Below are 19,298 nucleotides of genomic sequence, written 5' to 3'. Positions count from 1 at the left end.
CAATGGGCTCAAGTTGCAGCAAGGGAAGGTTAGATATTAGGAAGAATTTTCTGACAAGGAGGGTAGTAAAGCACTGGAACAGGTTACCCTGAGAGGTTGGGGAAGCTCCGTCCTCGGAGGTTTTTAAGACCCAGCTGATGAAGCCTTGGCTGGGATGATGTAGTTGGGAACAGTCCCCTTTGAGCAGGGGGTTGGACTAGATGTGACTCCTCAGGTCCCTTCCCACCTTAATTGTCTATGATTCAATAATTTTAAGTGCCTTTTAAAGTGGTTTGCCCTTCCCCTCCTGAGACTGAGCACTTACTTGCCAGTGAGTTGTCAGCCCAGATGCCCCCAAATGCCTAATGCACCTGGACCCTCTGACTCAACCTGGGAGTTTCAGGAGCAAAGGGCTTTCTCTGGTTTTCAGCAAGACGCCATCATGAGCTTGTACCTCTCTCCGTGAGGTTTCATGTGGGAATCAGATTCTGTGACCCATGTTGAAGCTGTTTATCTTGTCAGCAATTCCTGTACCCCACCTCCAGGTCAACCCTATTCCTCTCTATCCGCCAGCCACAGTGCCCCTGTGTCATTGCAACTTATCCAGAATGGAGCTTCAGGGCTTCATTTTCCATGCCCATTGCTTGGAGCCCAGGCACTGCCTCATCATCGGATTGCTCTATTGTCTTACCTTTGCCTTCAACATCAGGTCCAATCTATGCCTCTGACTTCATCGCCCTACGCAAACTACTCTCATCAGATGTCTCTACCTGTGTCTCTTTTTGCTCCTCCATGGGGCCTTCATTTCCCTCTTCCTCCCTTTGTCCCCATAGATCCTTTTATGTACCCTTCCTGGTAGAGAAAGAACCTCTTCTTGACTCTGTCCATCAAGCTCCTCTCCACCCCATTCCTCTTGGAGCACCCTTCTTCTCCGGTGGACTGACAGATACAGCCTGGCGCGACTCGGGTTCGGAAAATCTTTTTTGTAATTGGTGGAGTCCATCCACCAATTGGGTAACCATTGGGGGGGCTTTGCCCTGCCCCTTCTCAGCGCGACCTGGTTCGAGACTGCACTCTGCCTGTCCGGCTGAACTTCAGGGTGGAGCCTCTGAAGAGAATAAAAGGAGCGGTGTGCCCAGCACACGGCAGATGCGTTGACGGATGAAGGGAAGAGCGGGGCTTAGAAGAGCTGCTCAGCAGGGTGAAGTAGTAGCCTAGAAGAGCCCCTGAAGACTTCCGGTGGTGGCGGGAAGCAGCGGATGGCTCCAGCAGCCAGGCTTTTGGTCCAGACCCTGGGAGCTGCATGAGGTGGCTCGGGTCTGCAGCCCCTGGTGTGCGGCCAGGGACACAGTGCATAGAGCAGGACCCTGGGAGCTGCTTGCGGTGGTTCAGGTGCCCACCCTCTGGCACGAGGCCGGGAACTTGGTTCAGGAGGTGCTGCATGGAGGGTGAGAGACCCTGGGAGCCACTTGAGACGGAGCTGCATGGAAGGTGGCCCGGGCCTACAACCCTTTAGCAGAAGGCAGCGCTTTGGGTGTACGTGTGGGTGCACAGGGCCCTGTGCTGGCCAGCGGGCCAGAAGGAGCAGAGGCAAATGGGTCTCAGCAGGAGGTGTGCTAGCTTGCCAGCCAGGAGATGCAGACCACCCACCCAGGACCCTGGAGCTGTGAGTTACCTTTACCTTACCAGGTCCTCCTTGCAGCAGTGTGTGCAATCTCTACTCAGGAGTCCAAAGCAGAGGCAATATACAGGAGGCTTTGGAGAGCTTGGTCTTTATATCATGGTCTGAGCCCTGTTGCTGGATCAACATTACATTGGGTTATGCTTCCTGGCCAAGGCTGGGGTCAGGAGCCCCTCACTCCCATGGTCTCTGTTAGAGTTTATGTGCATTTAATTAGTTAGTCCTTTGTGTGCCTTTAATTTAAAAGCAAAAAACCCCTCTAAAATCATGTCAGGTATCGGCCTGTTACATTTCTCCTGTTGCAGCCTGTTTACACAATCTGGGCACACCCTGTTCTTTGCATTAGCTGCAGATTTCAGCCTTGAATAACTTCTCTTTGATAGTAGCATTCAGGTGTGGCCAGAACAGGACATCTTGAGCTTCATCTGCACATGCCCCTTTATGCACCTGGCTGTTGGGATTTTGCTTAGTGTTTGTGGCCCTGTGCTGTGTGGTGATACAAGACAGTGTCCAGTTCATTGAATTCCATGAGCCGCAGCAGCCACAGCCTGGTACACAGATAAATCTGTGTGCTTGGAGGTGCCCGGGCTTATTCTGTCTGGCCATCCATCAAAAATTCCTTTCTTAAATTGCTGTGAAGTTATTTTGTGTTTCATTTTGAGCCTGGCAGATTCTGCTTTGGAAATGTGTGGTCTTGGAGTTATGCTTATTTCAAAGCAACTTCTCTTCCTGTCCTCCCTGCTTCTATTACTGATACCCCCGCTTGAAAGCATGTGCCCTCTATGAATCACTTTACCAAGTGCTTTTGCAATGAGATAAACATATTCTAGCATCTAGCCAGTGCTCTGCATGATTATTTCTGCAACATGGCTTCCAAGGGATGAATGGCACCAAGACCATCATGGTCTGCTCAGGCAGGTTGCCCACAGAATGAGGCTTTTTTAGGCAAAGTTTTGTGGCAGGGTTCTCATCTTTTACTTCTCTGCTCACTGCCATGAGACTGCATTGCACTGTGTGCACGGAGAGATTGTAATGCTTCCTGGTGCTAAGGCGGGAAGTTTTTAGCCTCCCTAAGAGTTCCTGGAGAAGTGCTGTAGCCTCTGTGGAGGAATCTTGTATCTCCTGAGAAGTTTTTAGCTCCTTCTGTGTTGGATCCCTGTGGGAGGATGTCACCTTCTCAGAGATCTCTGCTGTAAACAGGCTAACCTAGGAGAGGAGAGTGTACTGAGGGTCCAGCCATGCCCCAAGCCATCCCTAGCCAGTGTCCAAAGCATGCTGTTGCTAGGCAAGCTCAGCCAGCTGGGATGGGCCATTTTCATTAGCAGCACAGCACATATAATCTAAACCACTTGCAGGACAAACTGGGACCACTTTCACTTTCTGTGCACATCATCAGCCTCTCCCGAAGTAAACCAGACAGAGAGAGAGAGTGGAGAGCAGCCGCTGTCTCCAGGCCATTATCATGGGGCCAATGGGACAGTTCTCCTGCACATCTGCTCTTCATTAATGTTGGAGCAGCTTCCCATGGTGGTGTGGGAGAGTGGGTACAATAACTGGTGCACCAAAGCTGCCTTTTGCTGGAGGGCTGAGGAAGGGGTGGGTGTGGAGAGGGTGGGGAAGGCGGCTTAATGGGAACCAAATGCAGGAGGCAGAGTGGCACCCCCTTCTCCTCTCCTCCAGCCATTAACATTCCTCCAACACCTGTAGGCACTTAGCGCCTTGGCAATCAATGTAAAACATTTTTCTTTTTCGTCTGTGCCATGTTTGTTCACAAGAGAAACACAAGTTTGGTTTCAATTAAGGGAACTGCCAAATATGGGGAGTTCATTGTGATCCTGTGTTGGTGGGAGGAGAGGGTAGCTGTTAGTCAGGCTGCAATAGGCAGGGAGCTGCATGGCACCCACAGGTGATGCCCAGACAGGTGTGAAGGCCATGTGCTCCTTGTTTCTGCATATTTTAAGCATAAAGTAGATGTTTTCTCCTGCAGAGCTGGGATGATTTATTAGCCTGTGGTAGGACTTCAAGGCACCTGAAAATCACTCTCCCCAACTCCAGCACTTTCATGTTTTTCTGGAATAAACCACACCATCCCCTGGTGGATGAGCAGAGGCATATGTGAGTTGTGCTTTGTCTCATCCTGGTGGAAGATGCAAAACTCGGTGATGTCCATGTGCGTGTTAGCAGTTGAAGAAAACACAGGTGACAATTGATTTCTGTCTCTAGCTAGAAAGTTTTCTATTGTCAGAGCGGTCAGGTGACACGTCAATGAAGACAGAAAATCTGGCATTGTCTAGTATTTTATGGTTATTATTGTCATGCTGTGTGCACACACATTCCTTCTTAAGGAAACAGGGTATTAGTGAGACAAAGAAATAGGCTTCTACACAGCTTGCACTCCTACTTTGTCTCTGTGGTTTACCTTTTTCTGAACTCCTTTCATCACACACAGTCCTCTGGTGGATGAATAATATACTGCAGGCAAAATATATTACTGGTATTATGGTAAAGATACTGCCTTCAATGATCATGCTGAACTTGATGATGACAGCAGCGTGCTGTCATGTTTAAACAGGAGTTTAACATTTCAACATTTGAAATGCCTTTCAACATTTGACTGAAACTTGATTCACTCTTAGTTGTTAGCAGTTTAGAGCCTATGCTTCATAGTTGTATAGGTATGGCTTTTTCCTGGCCTGTTCATTACTTATTATAACAGTCGTAGGTGAAGCATGGTTAAAATGGAAATGATGTATTCCAGGAGATTGATGAATGCAAATGAATTGAAACTGGATGCCTTGGGGTAATGACAATTGTTATGGTGCTTTTTCCTTGTTGGCTTTAGAGTTGTGAACAGAAAGCAGGAAAGGAAAACAAGGAGCGAAAAAGGGAAGAAACTTTTTTTCATTCTCTGCTCCTTTTCATTCAAAAATCAGAAAGATCCAACGCAGCAAACATTCTCTACGAGGAAATTTTGTTTTTCCAAAAAGTCATTTTTCACCACACAGATTCAGATGAGAAGTTTGGATTACCTTGGTTTTGAGATGCCAAACCTTGAGGGGATATGTGCACTGTGGAGGAAGAGAGGGGTGGGGGAGAGCTATACATAAACTGCAGACCCCCTGTTCACATGCAGAATTGCTAACAGCTTCTTTATGATAAAACTCATACTTTGTCGGTTCTCATATTTTTTCTGAGTGGCACATCCCTTTCTAAGCCTATTACACTGCTGGGTATCCCCATGCTTCTGCGTTAGGGATAATGAAAAGTAACACTTTGTGTGTTTCAGCAGTGTTGTGGAGTGCCACTGCGAAAACATATGGTGCCTGCTCAGCACACGCAATGTGCTGAGGAAATGCCACATAGCTGCCATCAAAGGTCTGAGCTAAGTGCTGCTCTTAGGAGCCCACCTGAGTCTGCTCACATCAGAAAACACGCAGCTGGTGCCTGGCTTCCAGTGTTGCACCCAAGAACAGTCTGGCATGGTGCAGACATACCCTTTTATCATTACAAACACGCTGCACTCTCTCCAGCAACCTGAGAGATTGGAGAGTTGTCTGCTTTTCTTTTTCCTCCACTCACTGTTCCCTTCTCCTTTTTCCCGCCTTGCCTTCTCATGGGCCTTCTAGAAATCTGCCACATGACTCGAAGGGTACACATACTTTGGGTTCAGAAACACTGTCCTGAAATGGTAAAAATTCAAATGATGGTCTTTAAAGCGTGTTTATTATGCCTTGGATGAAATAAAATGGGGGCTGAGCACAGTCCCTTTAGACTTGGTATGTAGAGGGCAGAGCAGTTGCCTTGCAAGCCAGAGGCTCTAAGTCATGGTTGTCGAATTCCCTAATGTGTGCTGTGGTCCCAGGAGTTGATCTGCAAAAGTCTCTGAGACCCCACTGCAGACTCAGGAGGCTGCAGTGTGTCAGTTCTCAAACTTGCTATTTTTTTGTACCCAAAAGAACTAGAAACCTTATCTTTTTTTTTTTTTTTTTTTTTTTTAATGTGAGACCTGTTAAGTTCTACAGTTACTGTTGGAGCCTCTGGAGAATTGGTAGTGAAGTGTAACAGCTGGTACAGGTTTTGTCTGAACCAGGTTGGCCAGCTGACAAGTCCTATTTCAGTTTCCTTGGTCCCCCTAGTTCCAGTCTACTCTGTGTAAAACGAATGGAGCCCTGGCATCCCATGTGGCTTCCCCAGTTAGGATCCAGAGAGGTCATCAGAGCATGAGGAAGCAATGCATCCTACTGCCTCTGCCAGAAGATCCTTCTGCAGGTAGGTTCTACGCTGGCTGGGAAACCTGGCTCCAAGGTTCAGTTGCCCCATGGGGACATGGAGATTTGGAGAAGTATCCCCTCAGAACAGCTAGATGCCAGAATGGACCCAGATCACCTCTCAGTAATGTTTTTGATCATAGATAGAAGAGCACATATCTCTTCAGCACAGTGCTCTGCCAAGATCCAAGGCTGATCTCAAAGAGCAGACTTGTGTTATAAACACAGCTAAAGATTGAGGGGTTAGGCAAAAGCCAGAAATCCTGTCTTAACCTCAACATCTGGGGGCCGTGAATTCTTAAATGAGCGAAGAGGAGGTGTGTGAGTGTACAAGTCCCTGCAGGATTCAAGGGATTTGGCTTTTGGGTTCCACTTTAAGGTCCATCTCGACCCAAAAGAGAAAGAGATGAGAATGTGAGTTAGGGGGTCTGCAACACTTTTTTTTTTTCCTGAGCTCAAGAGGAGGCTCTAGGAAGATGGTTGGTTTTAAAAGAATGGTTCATGCTATCACATGGTGTGTGAGAGGATTTTGATACTCAAGGTATGGATGTATATAAAAGGGTACAGCAGGGATGGCATGAAATTAGTGTTAGTCCCAAGTCAGTCCATACACATGCTGTTACTGTGCAGTAAGGCATCTATACATGTGTTACTGAGCAGTAACTAATCAGGTGTAAATGTGATCGATGCATGATGCAGGGATCAAATTTACACTTAAGACAGTGAAGTCACCATATTTACTGCACAGTATGGGCGTGCACATGTAGATACATGCCCATACTACACAGTAATTTCAGTTACTGCGCAGTACATGTGTATGAGTAGATGTGCCCGTGGAGGTGTGGGGGATTAACACTGACCGAGCCCTTGCTCCTTGCTAGTGATGCATGGAGACCCACAGTAAGAGCATGCTATTATCTACTGGTACCACCTGCCAAGGCTCTGGGAGCAGAATGTAATAAACTACAAAACACAGCACATGAGGTGAGATGTACAGTGAGCCACAGATAGGGAAGGCAGTCCAGGACGCACACACTAATTGCACTGCTGCCCTGCAGCCCAGAGCTAGAGGCATGAGAAAATGAGTCGGGCATAAAGCACAGACAAGATCTTTGGGTTGAGTCAAACAGGTACAAGCCAGGGAGAGTGCAAGGCACAGGCCCCAGCTCTCAGGTTCTCAGTATGAGCAGACCCACACTGGCAGTTTCTGGCACACCCTCAAGACACAGGGATGGGAGTGGGCAGTGCGGAGAGGACATCCCTGAATGCTTGTCTGGGCTCTGTCTCTTGGATGAAATGGTGGGAGAGCCCTGCTGCCCATCAAAGAACTACAAGGCCCTTTTATCTTCTTTGGCAGTACATGGCGAGGCAGACCTAGTGCCAACAAGGTCTCTGTAATGGCTCTTCCACCATAATGGTTCTCTGATGCCTCAGAGAATGCCTACCTCTCACTGGAAATGGCTCCAGAGGTTGCAGCCCTGGCAGGGGCAGGCTTGTCAGCTCTGTGCCCATATTGTGGGGAGCTGATCTGCTGTGAATACAAGACTGAGCTTGGCTTTGTCCTGCCAGAGGCTTAAGTGTCTTCTCTGAACATTAGTATGCCTGTTCCTGCAACCCCCCATCACCAAACATCTGTAAACTGGATTTACAGATTAGTGCTAAGCAGGGCCTTCCATTTTCTGTTTGTCTTTTGGCTGATTCATTTTTCCCCTCTTTAGTTGTTTTTCTTGTTCTTTTTTAATTGCCCCATTTGTTTCCTTTTCACTGATGTAGCCACTTTCTCTTGCCTTGTGTTTGCAAGTGTTACAGGTGCTAATATTTTGCTGTCCTATTACATCATACTGCTGTGCGATCAGTTCCACGAACTATGCAATGTTTGTCAAGTGTGGAGGTGGATGGAAGACTGCAAAAGAAAACTCAAACCAAGCTGGAAGCTTTGCTGAAGACCCCAAAGTAGGTGCTATTTCCACTGAATTAAAGTGTCAGGATTTGGATTTGGAGGTGGCCTTTACTCTTGGGTTAAAGGGACACCAAGAGCAAACATACCCTGCTGGCCCTATGCTCTCATTTATCACATCTTGATTGGTGTAGCTGGAATCCCCCATGACAAGGACTCTCTTACAAGCTCCTGGCAAAGAGGCTCCAATCTTCATTGGGGTCTGCAGGTCCTGATGAAATGCAGATAGTAAACAACATCAATAAAGAGTTGGATCCCTGCTCCCCCACCATGTCTCCACTGGAGAAGGGAGAGGAAGGGGCAGAAGGTATGTTAGTGCTGGGAGATGGCTCTAATTGTTGGCAGGTGCTCTTGGAAAAGGCTGGAAAATTCCTCTAATGATTTCAGGCAGGCTAGCTGGAATTTCAGTGGAAGGGCACCTTGGAGCCTTCTGGACTTTTAGGGGTCAAAAGTCACCTTCAAAGCATCCATGCTGGCTGCCAAATAGCCGGGAAAACCACTCATTAGGATGGAATCCTGATATGTTTCCTAAATTAACCTTATTTTCACAGCAAATAATTTAAACAAAAAATGCATATGGGTTTCCTCCACTAACTAATTGCTGTTCTTGCCCAAATTTATCAGCAGCAGCCCGTGGGGAAGATAAAAAAGACCAGAGCAGCCACAGTGCCATCAGCTACAGCCAAATATCAGTACACAGCTAAGCCAGGGGCTTTGCTAAGTGAGTCCCAGTATCCCAGAGCCGTTCTTCCTCTATTTCATTCTTATTTTACTTAAAGAGCACATATAATGGTGTTAGTGCCAGAGACAAGGAAACACTTTCACAGATGATTTATTTGATTCATTTAGCTAGTTTCTATTCAGGAACTGGCTACTGGCAAGCTTTGAATTTTGATTAGCATATTCATCATGCCAAGTTTTTTGGACACTTTATGCCAATATATCTCACTCTGGGGTTGTTTGCAAACTATAGTCAGTTACTATTTGTTATATGTGGGATGAGAGATGGCTTGAATTACCCAGGGAGAGATTCTTCTCTCAACTCTGGGCCCTAGAGGAGCCACAGCAGCATAGAGGCTGGAGATTTCCTTCAAGACAGGAGCACCGTGGCATAATCAGTCCAACTTCCCCCATTGTTGCCTGCAGTATAGAAGGATGAACTGGGGGGTGAGTGCGTGACATGCAGCAAGATGCATGTCATAGGTCTCTCTTTGGGACATGTTGCTATGGAGATTCCCAGATGTGGCAGCCTAGAGACATGGGACTATGAACTGGGCTAGTCCCCACTGGCCCAGGATCTGGCCTGCGAGGAAATAAGTGTGGGATCAGACCCATCACTTCTGGTGTCTGTGAAAGACTGAAATGGATAATATATACGCAGAGAGGAGAATTCATGTGATCCCTACCAGCAAAGGAACTGATTTGCACCTAAGAAGGGGCACAGAGGTGAAAGCAGGAGTTAGATGGGCAAGGGGCTGTGCTTCAGTGCAAAGCATTCCATTTATAATGCTCGCCAGTCAAATTCCTGCTGGGTCCTTTGGATAGCAAGTTCATAGCCATAGTGATGGAATATACGCACCCAAATGATGGATGAAACAACAGGAACTGATACTAAAGTGGAACATCAGATGCAGTCTCCTGTGGAAAGAGCTCACATGTTAAAAATCATGGGTCAGGTTCAAAACAACCATAAGATTGACTTAAAAAATATAATAATCATTTCTGGATTCCTTTAATTTACCTTCTTGTGCTTGAGCTGGGCTGTATTTGTAAACATTTCTCTGCAGCCCTAAAGGCTGGAAACTTCTAACAAACAAGCAAAAAAGCCCAAGTCCTTATGTTAGCACCTGACTTCAGGAGCTGGGGCTCTATATGGGCAGTCCTTGGACTTAAGACACAATTGGTTCCTGAAAACCACGTCTTAAGTCGAAACATTGTAACTCGGAACCATTTTTCTCATAAGAAACCATTTTGTAAATGGGGGATTGGTTCCTAAATCAAAGCCCGATATCCTATTTTCACCAAAAATACCCCAGAATTTTGTACTCGATCAATTATGAATGAGTAATATAGCTACATTAATGTATTTATATTGTAAATAGCAACCATATTGATTTGGAAGGGCTTCTTTGAGGTGACTTTGCTGGACTTCTTGAAAGGCTCTTGGTTAGACTTTTTGAAGGGTTCTTGGCTGCAGTCTTCCCAGGAGTCTTGGCTGCAGGTTTTCCTGGAGTCTTGTCTGCTTTCTTAAAGAAAGCGTCCAAGGAAGTTTTGGACAGATGTTCTCCAGGGAGATGAGTGATGCGGCAAACTTCTTCACTGGCGTGGCATTGCATCGGATCAAGAGTTGTAAAGTCAAAACTGACATCAGAAAGTTGGAACAGGGTGTCGATTTATACGTTATAAGTGCAAAACGTTGTAACTCGAAACGTTGTAAGTCGAGGACTGCCTGTATACTGAAAAACCAAGAGAGCTGTTAACATGGGATTATCCCCATTCTCTGTCTTTTGGTAACCTCTGGGCCTGCTTCACAAGTGCACTGCCCCATGTCTAGTTGTTATCCCAGGAAAAAGGGAAGGTAAAACACTACCATAGCAGAGTGTTTTACATTCATTCTGTGTTTCTGTGAGGGACCACACAAGGGGCAGGGCAGTGTCCAATTGAGTACTCCATCTATCTATGGGGGAGGGAGAGAATAGCATTCAAGCACTTGCTCTCCTCTTCTTTCGCTGCCTTTCATCTCCAGCAGAACTGATATCACTGGGACCTGCAGTTGGTGTCCCAGATATGAACGGAGAGTAAAGTAGACAATAGAGAGAGGGCTTATTCCATTTGTCGGGTCATAGCAACAACTTGTTGATGTGGCGGTGTGAGAGGTACTTAGCCAGGGAATAGAAAAGCAGTCCTGGCATTCTGGTTTCTGTGCAGTGCACCTATGAACAGGGAAGAGTCTGCCTGCCAGCTGCAGATTAACGGTGATGATGAGGCTGCTGTTCTGTGCTCAAGTTTAGATGCACAAGGTTTGAGGGAGTCACGCATTCCTGCCCATGCTCTCAAAGAGACTTCATGTTTATTCTTCCTTTCTTTGTTGTTTTCCTCCATCTGCAATGCAGTGGTCCAGTGTCTGCAGGACACATGGTTTGCTTTTTACATATGCACAAACATAACCTGATGAGCATAAGAGCATCAGCTGAGAGAAATTTCACTCACCCCCTGCCTTGCACTGGAATGCTAATATGTCCTCAGAAGGAAAGGCTTTGGAGCTGTTAATGGGAGTGCAGAAAGGTCTTTGTAATACTTTACCTCCCCAGGGCTCTCCCTGAGTTGAGCGGCAGAGTTGCCTTCATTTAATTCCTAGACACAGCCAAATTCCAGCCCTGTTTGTCTTCCTCCCCCTGAAGAAAGAGGGGGTCTGTGACGTGACGTTGCAGGCTGCGTTGCTGAGTGGGCACAGGGCAGCTCCCGCACGCTGCCTTGGCTGGCGGGGGGAGGAATTCCAGCCCCAGAGGAGCAGGCCACCAGGGAAGAAATGGCAACATTCGGGCCTGAACTGAAGACACCTCGGGGGCCTCCTTTGCTCTGCTGTTGTTGGCAACAGGGGAAACAGAGGGGAAGGAACTTCTGGCTTATGTCACCTTTGAGAGGGAGGAGGATGCTATTTTTAGATGGGCAGTTAGAAGTTAGTGCAAGTGTCTTGTCTTCTTATGAGACAAGAGTATCCTCCCACCTCCAGGCCTGGAAAACAAGAAAATCAAGGAGGACAGCTCCCAGTGTATTGAGAAGCACACGGGAGAAGGGAGACGTGACTGAGTAGGAATTTGTTATTGTGCCCCTCTGCAGAGCGGTGCTGGCCGGCAGAGCCAGTGCACCCCTTCCCTGGATCCCTGCAGTGTGTCTGTGGGATGCAGCACGCAGCTCTGGGTACTGCCCCATGGACAGGTGTCGGCTGAAGAACTGCACCACTGCCCAGCTGGCTTCACTTCCTTGCCTCCTCTCATCCAGCCCCTGGCACCTGACCTAACTTCACACACCATCCAGCCTCTGAAATGCCTGGCTTCTGCTCTGTCTCCAGCTGCTTCATCCTATTGGGCTCACAAATGACCCACGTCTTACTTTGTTGCTCCTCCCAGATGCTCTGCCAGGGGTGGAAAGCAAGAAAATCCAGGGGAAATAGCCCCTGTGATGCGAGACATCCACATGCCTCCTGACTTGTGATGGACCTCTGAAAGGGTACTGACCCCTCCTCAATCCCCTTATTTGACAGGGCCACAAAGCCCCCAAACCTCCGTCACATGGGTGCTCCACAGACTTGCCTACCTTACACCTATCCAAGTTATTTCATAGGCACAGAGTCTGGTACCTCCCTGATGAGCTGCAGGTTGGCTTCTCTATCCAAAGAACAGAGATATCCCAGAAGACTTCCCTGTCCCAGCCACATTCCTAGGCAAGCCTTGGGACATAAAGGTTTGGGAAGAAGCCATCAGCTCCACAGGACGGGCAGGCAGGCAGGTCAGGATCTTGAGAAGATGGAAGCCTGTGAATGGCAGGAGGAGGCTGATGGGGAAGGGACAAGGGAGAATGTGGAGACGGGCAAGGGTGGGAGACCTGAAGGGGAAGGTGGCAGAGGAATGTGTCAGCAGGAGGCCAGAGGGTATGCTGATGGGGTAGAAGAAGGGGGTTAGGATAAGTCTGTTAGGGTGAATGGTTGAAGGGAAGGAGATAGGAGTCTGGGGCTGTTCAGAGAGGTACAAGCAGGCCTGGGTGTTGGTGGAAGGGATAGGGAGTTTGGGGCTGTGTAGGGAGAAAAGGAGGTACAGACAGAGTCTGAAGCCTGCAGCAAGGTTGTCTAGGGCAAGGGAGGATGAGCAGGGGTGATGGTGGGAAGGGTAAGTGACTTGGAGAGGCCAAGGAAGAAGCTGCAAATGGACTGTGTTGCAGGGCAGGCTGGAGGCCTGGTACGGTGCGGGGTGGAGGACTGGAGCTGGAAGTAGGAGATGGGCAGGGTGGGAAGGTGAAGCAGCGACAGGCAGCCTGGGGAGTGCTCAGGGTGAGGTTTGGAGCTTGGCCGGGATAGCCTGTGGGATACTGCAGTTCCCCAAGCTGTTCTGAGCCCAGAGTCTGTGGTGCACTTTGGGATCTGAGCTTGCTCTTTATGCTCTGACCCCACACAGCTGGATCTCAGTCTGCATACATGGGAGGGGTGACTGTCTCAGCACTCTCAGCATGAGCTGGGTGTTGCCGCGTTGTCTGGTAACCTGCAGGTCGGCCCAGCTGAAGCTCAGCTGACATCCTGCTGAGGAATAACAACATGCCTTTGCCCTGGGCTTCCCGGAGCTGCACTGCGCTTGGTGCTGGTGACCTACTGCAGGCCAATCATGGGTTCTCTCCTTGACTGCCAGCTCACGTCTAGTTGTGGAGCAGCGCGTGTGCATGTGGGTGCGTGTACGCAGCAGCATGTGAGGGGAGCTGTCGGAGGGAATCAGCTTGACTTGTCCTTTCCTGCAGGGCCATTTGTTTTTTGCCACTGTAGAGAGGATGAGCACGAAAGGGGCTACTAGGAGCTGAACTCCCTCTTTGGTGGATGCGGCAGGGTGAGGATGTGGAAAGACAAGTACTCCATAGACTGCAGCTCCTTGAAAGCAGCTATTGTTAGGAGCCTCAGCACAGAGGGAGCCCAGAGCAAAAGAGGCTTGTTAGAGAGGCCCAGACTGAATACAAGACGCTCTCAGAGAACCACTGAACCATGCTAAATTACTTAAACTAACATTATTGACATTGCACCCAGCTCTACTTGAACCGAGCAGCTTCTCCTTCTGTTCATCAAAAATTCATAGTCAAACCCTCAGGCGCTTCTTTCTCTGGCCTTGTTGTTCACTGAGGGCTTTTTTTTTCTCTCTCTCTCTTTCCAGTCCCCCGGCTCTGAAAGGAAGAAGGGGACGCCTGATGGGGGAGATCAAGTGGGCCTTTGAAAATTCCCTTTCGGAGTTTATTAAACCAGAGTGCACGGCTAGGCAAACCTGGCTCACAACCAGCTCAGAGCAGGAGCAGTCCCTCCCCCTCCCCCATGCCCTGACAATCCCCCTCCTCTTGCAAAGATTTGCTTTTTGCCTTTATTTAATTATTTAGGCATTTATTTTTCTTCCAGGACACTTGACAAAACAGACTTTCAAAGGGTGAAATCAGGAACTCTCCCCAGCCTGTCCTCCCACCTCAATTCCTGCCTTCTCACCTGCCCCTGCACCCCCGCAGAATAAAAACTAGACCCATGCCCAGGCTGAGCCACAGAAAGGCTGCTGGAATTTGGGTGAACTGGAGGCGCCCCCTCTCTTGTGGGGCATTAACTTTAAAGCTCTGTTTTCATCCATTATGTTTCTGTTCAATAGGAGGTTTTCTTTCCAACTGGAAATGTATGTGTTGGATAGATTTGTCTTTTAATATAAGGACTGTCTTGTAGTTGAGAGAGCAAAAGAGAGAAACAATCCATGGAACAACACAGGAAGGCAGAGGGAGAGAGAACAAAAACAGCAGTCACCCTTATGAATGTTTAATTTGCCAGGCTAGCTAAATAACATCATCTCAGTATTCTCTGTGCTAAGTAAAGGGACGCCAAGGGCGCAGTGGGGCAGTGTTAGTTACTGTAGTGATCAAAGGCTGCATTAGCAAGGGTCTCTGCTTTATGAGTGGGCTACAAACAGTGCTAGGACACACACGCAGGAACTCCGAGGCCTTTGCTAAAATGAGAGCTATCACTCATCCCTGAAAGGCTTAAAATGTGACCTTAAGGGCATATCTATGCAGTGAAGTGCGGAGATACCCGTGCTAGCTTTGAACAATGCAGTGCCTTTAAACAATCCTTGTGCTAGTTCTCAGTGAGGTAGCTGTGGTAGTGAAAGCACTACAGCTGCATTCGCACAGTGCGCAGCGGCTGGTATTCGCTTTGGATTTTACCAGTTCGGGAGGCAGTGATTCGATTCAGCAATTTGGAGATTCGGCAGCAGCCGAATCTCCAAACCTCTGAATCACGCAGGCCCCATCTCCCGCCCGCTCTCAATGACTGCCCTGCCCACCCCAGCTCCGGCCCTTTAAGGAAAAAAAACCCAAGGCTCACCGGTTCCTGCCTGGTGGGGGGGGGGGGGGATGATCCCCGCTGCCCCACACCACATGGGGGGGGCTCTTCCATGATCCCTGCAAAGCCCCAAGGCCGCTGCAGGAGCTGATGTGTTTTGGGTGGTGAATGACATGCCCTATTTTTTCCAGTTTCAGTACAACTTAGGTGAGTGCAGCTTCATCCCAATAGAGGCCATAGAAAGAAAGGCTGTCTGTGAGCTGTAGTTAGGAAGAAGTCCATAAAATGGCACCTGGCTAATGCAGCTGATTCTGTTGGTGTTTGTGCGCTTTCCTAGGTAGAATCTAGGATCCCGGCAGAATACCCAGGAAAGCGCACAGACACCAACAGGCCCCCTATACCTGAAGAAGGGCATTTGTGCCCAAAAGCTTGCAAAGAACAATTATTTCAACTATTTAGTTGGTCTAATAAAAGATAACACATCTACCAAAAGAGCCTTGGTTTCATTTTTGGCTTTCATCTGTATTTTTTGTTGAGGGAAGGACCCAAGATGACAGCTCTGGGACCCTAAGGCTTCTCAGCTCTCAGATCTGACACTGTGCCTGTCTACTGCTCTGCAGGGCTCTGCAGAGCAGTCAGCTATGCAGCATCTCTTCTCAAGGTTGCCACTCTTGGAGGGATTCACCCCCTGTACTCAGCACTTCCATCAGGAGGTGCTTGCTAACATGTTTTCTCCCTGTGACATCAGAGTTGTTGGGAGTACAACAATACATAGCCATGGTTAGTCATTAAGTACCAGTCCAATCGTTCTGAAGCCCCATGCAGTATGTGGAAGCTTCCTACTACTTCTCTCTTTCCTTGACAACCAGGAGACTGCCTTCAGATGCCTGAGGTTCTTACTCTTCAGCTCATGCACCTGATACCGAGACGACTTAACCCCACCTGGTTCCTGCTCATCTCTGTCCCTGGGCTTGTTAGTCAGCCAGGCCCCGCTGACAGCAGGGAGCTGGGGTTGTATATGGAGTGCAAGAAGCAACGCTGTGGTTCAGTGCCTCTCTGCTAATTCAGGGGGAAGGAAATGTTAAACACACTAAAGTGCTGCTTATTTGTGCTGTGTAAACTCCAGCCACCACAGTTTACTTTGCTGTCAGAAGCCCCTTAGCTTACTACAGAACAGAGCGCCTGTAAAATGGGAGGCGCTCACCAGCAAAGGTTTTTCTGCTTTCGGAGCAGAGGGTTCAGAGGGGTCACCATGTTGGCTGAGCGCAGGTGGGGAAAGTGATATAACAAATGCCCCACTTCCTACTGTCCACTTTGTCAGCCCTGGTTCTTTCCCCAACGCAGCCCATGGGTCTGGCTGTGACACCGTGAGTGTTAAGATCTGTTGGCACTCTTAACAAGATGATGTGTCCTGGTTAATGTTAAGATCTGTTTGAGAATTGTCAGGTTGATGCAGAGTCTCGGGGCTAGTGGAGTGAGGGTTTACACGGGGCTGAACCACTGGTGCTTGGCTGAATTGGAACGTGGAACACAGGTGGACGCTCCTGACGCTCTCTCCAGCGGGGCTGGCTGGTGTCTTCCGATCTCGTGAGGCTTCCCAGGGAAAAGCGGGGGCACGTGGCACTTTGGAGAGAGGAGCCTTCGACACAGGGGGTCCGATAGGATTAATGCAGCCTGCTGAAACCCACAGAGAGTGTGTGAGGCCTGAGACGCCTTTTCCTCCTGCCCCATGAGGGAGTATTATTGAAAGTGGCTGTAGAGAATTGGAGAGAGGTATCAAGGGGAAATGAGAAGGGAAAACACTCTGGTTTGGTCCTGAGAAGAGAAGGGGAGGAAGGAAACATGAAGGCTGGGACATTTTAGATCCTATGAATTTGATCTGAGAAACTGTAACTCTCTGAAGTGCCAAAGCTTAATCCCTAATTTCTGAGGTTCACCCATCACCACCTATGCGTTAGCAGCACAAAGAGGTTGACTTATGGGGCATGAATGAATAGGATGGGCTTAGTTTACAGTTTCAAGAAGCCTGGGAAGAACTTTCTAATAGAGTCCAGAGCTGAACTGGGATTTCACTAATGCAGCCTGGAATTCTGCCTCTGTCTTAACTCAGATGACTACAGCCCTTTTGGCTTAGTCCTGTCCCTTGTCTACGGTCTAAAAATGCAAGAACTTTCTGCTAAGTTCAGCAATGGCTCTGATCTGAGCCTTGCATGTTTGAGATGAAACACATGCTCTTCTGGCATGTCAGTAATAAGGAGAGGCAGAAAGCCTTTGAGGTCCCAGGGCAATTGGAAACGATTTGGGGGAATAAAGAAAACAGGGACAATTATATGTAATTCTGGTTTAAAGGGCAGATTCCAAATACCTGATGGAGAATGCACCTCTAATCTTCTTTCAGCAGAGTCCTCGCTCAGATCCCTTATGTGGGGGAGAGAGTTTGCTGCTTTGTGCTGAATCAGATTAGACAGTTTACAGCTCATGAGCATCAAATTTAAAACACCTTGTGCCCCTGGGACCACAGCATCAGATCTTGGCAAGACAGACTTGAGAGTTGTCCTTCAGCAGCAGATACACCAAGTCCCATGCAGCTTCTTATATGAGTGATTTTTGGACAAGACCTTCGGGGTACATGATGAGTGCTGCCATGATCTAATGCATCTCCAGAGTGATGTGTCTGACACTGCCCGACATGGAGCCTTCTATAAAAACTAGCTTCACTTCATGAAATTCCATTTGACAGGTGCAGACACTCAAGCCGTTCTCCTGAGTCAACCATTTTTTGTTCTTTTCCCAGTATTGGGTACATTTCAGCAAACGAAAGAGCCAAAATCACTGAAATGATGATACCAGTCATAGGCTTTTAAGATGTTTCCAGTTCACCCTCTGGAACCAAGCATCCATTGAACTATGTTGAATCCAGGGCCATTGAACTACTTCTAACTTCTCCATGCATCTGGAACTTTGTTGGGATGCCAAAGAAATCAGAGAAACCTACTAAGGTGCTCACAAATCTTGTTATTCTATTCCACCCAGGAAGAGCACTGGCCAACTGCAGATGCTTCCTCAGCCCAATGAAGGGTATTTGTATCCAAAAGCTTACAAAGAAGAATTTTTCCAACTATTTTAGTTAGTCTAATAAAAAATATTAGATTTATCCAAAGAACATTGTCTGCTACAAACCTTGTATGCACCTTAAGTAAGACCCCTGGTAGGATATTCATTCTCACTGTGATAGGGAGGGTGAAAAGATTATGCTCAGTCTTGCTTTGGTCTCCCTGCCAGAAACCGGGGATTTGGCTATGAGCTTGAGGTTCTGCAGGCCCTTTGCAGTCAAGTCATCTTTATGCTGCGAGTGGTCACTCTTTGCAGCTCCAGAATATTACAGGAGATTCTTTCTAACGCAGACCAAAGGGGACTCTTGTTTCCTCGGAAGCTGCACCTCATGCAGACATCATACAGCTGCTTCTTATTCTCACAGACTTGAGCTCTGAGGCCCGGTCAACAGCTCCTCAAGGAAAACTTTAAGTTGCTGGCGGAGTCAGGTCCCACAGGGGAGGCATTCCTGAAATTAGGCAACCCCCTCCCTCCAGAGGGAAGCCCCGGGTGGAAATTTCCCTCCCAGCTAGACCCATTGAAGGGGAAGCACCCCTTGCTAACTGGGATCCAGGGGTAAATGCACCTTATATCATGTAAAGCTGCGCCTCATTTTGTATAACTGTTATCATAATTATGAATATGTTGTACACGATGTTATGGAATTGGGTTAGTTTGGTATAATGGGTTTTTGTCTTATCGTATTGTAAATATTTATCTGTATACCTGTGGTGTTGTTAAAAAATATTGCTAAGAATATTTTAGGTAAGTTTTCTTTTGTTACCTATTAGAATATTTACATATATATATATATATATATATATATTGAATAAGAAATAATATGTATATTATAATTGAATAAACTGTAAATAGTTAAGAGCATTGGTGTGGAGTTGACTCTATAGAGGAATGAGAGACCTGTGCTCAAATCATCGGTATCCCTCTCACAGAACTGTCGCCTGCCTCATCTATCCCTTCCAATTGAGGACGGGCACGCCCTTGGGTGATCCCAGGTTATGTAAGAAATTATGGAGGCCCCAACATCTTTCCTTCAACCCACCTTGAAGAATTCCCCTTCATAATGGGCCTTTTCTTCTTCCATTAGGAGTTGTTCAGGACCTGACCTCCCTTCTGGTGTGTCTGAAGAAAGAAGGGAGCTCTGATCCTAACCCCTCCAACACTGCTGGGGCATCTCATCGATTTCTCATCTCTCCCCAGAGTCCCAGTCCATGTTCTCTTCCTCTCTTACTCCTA

General features: G+C 47.8%; 1 long non-coding RNA gene across 5 annotated transcripts in view; it reads left to right on the top strand.

The window, feature by feature from the left end:
• Positions 1-18,923, top strand: part of LOC109283755 (uncharacterized) — a 56,168-nt gene extending 37,245 nt beyond the window's left edge. For 3 of the 5 annotated variants that reach the window (XR_009458039.1, XR_009458038.1, XR_009458036.1), the window contains 2 exons: positions 7,730-7,881; positions 11,726-18,923. This is a non-coding gene — a long non-coding RNA (uncharacterized LOC109283755). The remainder of the gene's footprint in view (positions 1-7,729; positions 7,882-11,725) is intronic. The other 2 variants (XR_002091021.2, XR_009458037.1) reach the window with 2 other exon arrangements.
• Positions 18,924-19,298: the final 375 nt, after the last annotated feature.

Source organism: Alligator mississippiensis, chromosome 16 (genome assembly GCF_030867095.1).
Source record: "Alligator mississippiensis isolate rAllMis1 chromosome 16, rAllMis1, whole genome shotgun sequence".
NCBI lineage: Eukaryota > Metazoa > Chordata > Crocodylia > Alligatoridae > Alligator > Alligator mississippiensis.
The sequence above is the reverse complement of the archived record's forward strand: the minus strand, read 5'-3'. Positions and strand labels throughout refer to the sequence as shown.